This window comes from Homarus americanus, unplaced genomic scaffold (genome assembly GCF_018991925.1).
Source record: "Homarus americanus isolate GMGI-L3 unplaced genomic scaffold, GMGI_Hamer_2.0 scaffold6317, whole genome shotgun sequence".
Taxonomy (NCBI): domain Eukaryota; kingdom Metazoa; phylum Arthropoda; class Malacostraca; order Decapoda; family Nephropidae; genus Homarus; species Homarus americanus.
Genome location: NW_024730668.1, coordinates 18,500,023 through 18,505,125, shown reverse-complemented (window position 1 = coordinate 18,505,125; position 5,103 = coordinate 18,500,023).

The following is a 5,103-nucleotide window of genomic DNA, read 5'->3' as shown; positions in this document are numbered from 1 at the left end:
GCACGGGTTCCAAGCTTGTAGTGGACGTCTCCCCTACAACTGCCTACAACTGCGTAGCCACGCCACCACCTGTTACAGTCTTCCCTAGCAACCAAGCGTATCGGCATTCCAATGCCCGCCGTATCTAGCAACCGAGCCAAAAGACCGGCGACTTCTCGGTTTTCCCAACATGACTCATAGCGGCTGCTGGGTATATAAGCTCTGTCTCTCCATTGAGATTCATTCTTCAGCAGATTCAGGTTGTATATTGTGATCAGTTTCCATCTTATCTTCTCTCCTCCTACTCCTTTGTCTTATAGTCTGTCCTTTTGTTATTTCTATCTTCTCTTTGTCACTTCTAGTCATTTGTCTGGGATCTCTATCAGTCGCTTGTGTTCCTTGTGTATCAGCTGTTGCTCCTTGCTCAAACCTTTGTTCGTCTAGATGTAGTCTTTCTCTCAGTTCGCTTGCATATGTTGCCTGAAATAGTTTTTCGGTTGTGGATTCTCTGGAAATATCATCTCTGGTAGGTTATTCAATTTAAACATTTTCCTTAATTCCTCATTGTATGATCCGGGTGCAATGATATTGTGCAAATGTGCATGGATCATACTAATCATTACCTTATCATGTATTGGCTCACTTAGGTTTAATATGGTGGATTCTGGTCTATGAGCCTCTTGGACGCTCTCTTTGCTATTTCGACGTATGTCATATCCTTTCGTCTTGTTCCTTTTCCTTGTTTCTTGTTCCTTGTACTTTATCATGTGTTTTATTGGGCATGCCATTGCTAACGTCCTATGTCCTATGTATACATTCCGTTTTCTCTTACAGTTGAGACAGCCAACATGTGTATTCTTACATTCAGTGTAGGTATGGTCGTCGCCTGCACAATCTGAGCAGTACTTTTTCTTTTTCGGACAGTCTCGTTGTGTGTTCTTCATATTTGTAGCAGGAGAAGCAAGTTTGCAGACTGATGAATGTCTCCTTCTTTATTTGATGTGGTGTGACTGACATGTTGAATAGAAAGCCCTGTTGTAAAACTTTCTCAGCCATTGACACTTCTTCAAAAGTAATCTTAAAATCATGAGTATAGTCCTTTATCTTAATGACTTCTTCAATCTTCATCCACCTATTTTGGCGTTCCAGTTCATCTTTCAGGTCTTCCGATGTCTTCCTCCCGATCTCTTGGTCGACTTGACGAACAAAAACTGATCTTTTGCTTTTTGTTCTGGTGGCATGACAACAATAAGGCCTTCATTGTAAAATATATCTCTTGCTTCTTTTGAAAGGATTTTATCTGAATCAAAGTCATCTTTACAGATTACTTTAAAACCTTCATTGGTGCTGAATATTCTTGTTAGTGGGACTTGCAGTTTGTTGTAAGTGATTTCTGCCACTTTTCCCTTCCAATAGAGTGTCCCTTATCTCTATGTTTTATTCTAATGCTAGTTGTCATCTTCTTGATTACATCTAATCCTACCTATAACACAGGGCTCCTGCCCAGAGAGCAGTGACCCCGCCCCTCTTGGACGGGCGTCGGGCTCGTAGGGTTCTGCACCCAGGTTACCTGTGACTATAGTTATATCTAGAAAGTTGCCACCTACCGGTGACCCCGGACAAGGGTGCCCTGCACTATCACAGGTTCCCTTGCCGGATCGACCGTATCGCTAATCCCGCCTCCGTTCCAAAGAACAGGTGCATGAGGGGATGAAAAAGGAAAGAAGAGGACTTAGAGAGTAGAAACAGCCTACCTACCACGCCACGTTCGGTTAGCCAATCAGAGCACGTAAACGTGCATGTATCACGCCACCGTGGGGCACCACTGATTGGCCAATCAGGACGTAGACGCACGGGTAGTAGTCAAAATTTGAGCCCAAATATTTGTTTTCAAAAGTTGAATTTCCCGTACAATCTGTGATGGTAATTACACCGTCACTATGTTGAGTAAGTACAATCACTAGGATTGAGTGTCTTATCACAACAAAGTTGCAGACTGCTCAAACATGCAGCAAAAGAGGCAGGTCTTCGCAGCTCCGGGTCCTGAATCTGCTGAAGAAATTGGATTAAAAGTTATCACTACAACAAAACATGGAATCCCAACATCGAACGCCACGTTCGGTCAGCCAATCAGAGCACCGCAGTAAACGTGCATGTATCACGCCACCGTGGGGCACCACTGATTGGCCAATCCAGGACGTAGACGCACGGGTACTACCGAGAGATCACCACGAGGTCAGGTCTTAAATAGCGAGGGGGGGCGGGGTAGGCGTGGCTTTGAGTTGACCCCGCTCCGTGGGCGGCGCTGGTTGACCGACCACGAGGCATACACTGGGAATTCGCGGATCTGCTACCAGCGACAAACAGCGTTTGTAGGGGAGAAATACTACAGTATCCCGGCGGTCGTAATACAATGGAGGAAAATTTGTGATTTTTAGATGGGCCATGGTGTATGGTGTACACCATGCCGTGGTACCCGACTGTCGTTTGTTGTTACTACGTCATCGTAGTGTAGTCAGGTGTACCAACTGGCGGAAGACTTGAGGTTGGCACCCGTGACCATCAAAACATTGGCGCTTTAAACTTTTCCGGAGGTGGCACTGGCATGGCTAACTTGAATATCAAGGGAAGGAGCACCTTATTTGTCTATTTTTGGATTGTAAGCCAATTGGGTATGAAATACGATTACATAGAGTGAATATGGGTAAAAAGGCTGATAACATAAAGAATTCAGTTTGTCACTAGAGAATTTTGGGGGTCCGACTAATTACCCAAATGTACCCAAATGTAGCCGCAATGAAGTCACATGATGGTCCTACAAGAATAAATCGGACTGCCAATCACTTCTCGACTGGTATTTGGTGTCACGAAGTCATAAAAAATTGGTAAACTTAATTTAATCTGAATTAATAGATTGAGTGCATGTACCTAACCTAACCTAACCTAACACAACTCAGATTAAATTAAGTTTACCAATTCTTTGTGACTTTATGACACCAAATAATAATCGAGAAGTGATTCACAGCCCGATTTATTCTTGTAGGACCATCATGTGACTTCATTGCGACTACATTTGGGTAATTACTCGCTCCCTCGGTACATGTACGCGATCTATTAACGCAGATTAAAGTAAGTTTACCAATTTTTTGTGACTTTGTGACACCAAATACTAGTCGAGAAGTGATTGGCAGTCCGATTTATTCATGTAGGACCATTATTTGACTTCAATGCGGCTACATTTGGCTACATTTGGGTAATTAGTCGGACCAGAATTATGGCCTGGTCTGTGGATGAAGTCCAAAGTATTATGCATTATGCATACCAAAGTATTATGCATTATATATTATGACAGTTATGAACACACTGTACAGATGAATTGTGATAAATCTTGAAAAATATCAACATACTGTAGTGGACGTCTCCCCTACAAACTGCTTATCCATTCCAATGTGCCGCCTTCCCTAGCAACCAACCAGATGTTACCGTATCTTAGCAACGGAACCAGTCACCGGCGACTTTCTGGGTTTTCCCAACATGATTCATAGAGGACTGGCGGCTGCTGCTGGGTATATAAGCTCTGTCTCTCCATTGAGATTCATTCTGACCATTCTTCTTGAACAAGCAACACCTCCTCCTCCGCCGCTGCCTGGCTGCCTTCGCTTCTCCTCGTCTGCCTGGCGGCCCTCGCTCCCGCCAGCGAGCATGGCGACCCACCAGCTGTCCTTCTCTGAGCTTCCTCACCAACCAACCCTCATTCTGCACCTCCAGCACCAGACTGTCTATCATATAACTTATATTATACAAGAAAACCACATTAGAGTTTCCTTCCATCCTGAGTGCTAGACAACATTAATATCTCGATACCCCTACAATGGTGACTCCCGGAGATTAGCACTCACACAGGATGGAGGAGACACTGATCACGCTCCCAGTCTTCAAGCAGACACCGGCTCCTCTTCCTGCCCCACGCACCACATTCTGACGACCCCAGCACACCCGTCCTGCCTCAGACGCCGACCCCGGCCCAGCAGTACCTGCCGTGAGGGAAGCACACAACATCCATCGCCTCCACACCCCCTCTTTTCTCCCTCAGGTACTCCCTGCTAATGTCCTGCACCCTGCTGCTGTCGTGGACCCAGCTGCTGTCACGAGCCCTAATCCGCTTCTGCTGACGCAGCCCCTGCTCCTGACCCAGGCCCACACGCACCCCAGCAGGCGCATCTGACGACCCTGTACCTGTCGTGAGGGAAGCACAACATTCATCGCCTCCACACACCCTTTTCCTCCCTTCTCCCACAGATAGTGTGCATCTAGACAGTTGTATTTCAGCGATGGGCTCATCACGCCATCGCCGTTGTCTCACATGAGGCATGCACCGCCCGGTCTGCCTCACATGTGCTACGCAACTCTACAAACAACAAGTCTCCTACACCGCCTGGAGGGAAGGGGGAGTATTGTAGTGGACGTCTCCCCTACAAACTGCGTATCGCATTCCAGTGTGCCACCTTCCCTAGCAACCAACCAGATGTTACCGTATCTTAGCAACGAAACTATTCACCGGCGACTTCTCGGGTTTTCCCAACATGACTCATAGCGGCTGCTGCTGGGTATATAAGCTCTGTTTCTCCATTGAGATTGATTCTGACCATTCTTCTTGAACTAGCAACACCTCCTCCTCCGCCGCTGCTTTAGCTCCTCCTCGCCTGCCTGGCGGTCCTCGCTCCCGCCGGCGAGCATGGCGACCCACCAGCTGTCCTCTGAGCTTCCTCACCAACCAACTCTCATTCTGCCCATCTTCCTGAACAAGCAACACCTCCCCCAACAAGCTCCACGCTGTTAACATTTATTTCAACCAGGAGGCCAGCAACAGGCAACATCTTCTCTAACGAAGCTCCTGCACATCTACCTCCTTCAACAAGCTACTCACCGAACGTCTCTATTGACCAGCTCCTCACCACACGGCACCTCCAGCACCAGACTGTCTATCATATAACTTATATTATACAAGAAAACCACATTAGAGTTTCCTTCCATCCTGAGTGCTAGACAACATTAATATCTCGATACCCCTACAATGGTGACTCCCGGAGATTAGCACTCACACAGGATGGAGGAGACACTGAT